Raw genomic sequence first — 467 nt, 5'->3', positions numbered from 1 at the left:
ACTGTGGAGGATAGCCTCTCTGACCATGTATGTACATATGCATGGCGGATAATCATATTTAGGAAGGCAGGATAGCTAGTGAAGAAGTGCAGAAAACTTTTGCAACAATAGAATGGGCAATATAATAAGTTGATCTCAAGTGACTTCCCGTTAAACAAGTATGAACTATATACAAAGCTTTTGTCCACTGTTTGATAATTCGGACTCCAAAATACCTTTATATATGTTCAGAAATATTCACTTCATAATGCTGATACGAAAGACAATATGCCTTGCGTTAAAAGACTCAAAAGGCTTGTCAAAGAGGAACGTTGGTGAGAAAGTTAAAGTTTAATAACATCATAAAAGTATTAATATTGAATATATGAAGCCCCTCTCATGGTGCATCCTCCCGTAATAACTTCATGCAAGGAAAGGGGACCATATAGGGTGAGGGTGAAGTGTTCTTGCACTCGCAGATTAGGCTG

Source organism: Penaeus monodon, chromosome 22 (assembly GCF_015228065.2).
Source record: "Penaeus monodon isolate SGIC_2016 chromosome 22, NSTDA_Pmon_1, whole genome shotgun sequence".
In the NCBI taxonomy this organism is placed as follows: Eukaryota; Metazoa; Arthropoda; class Malacostraca; order Decapoda; family Penaeidae; genus Penaeus; species Penaeus monodon.
The sequence above is the reverse complement of the archived record's forward strand: the minus strand, read 5'-3'. Positions refer to the sequence as shown.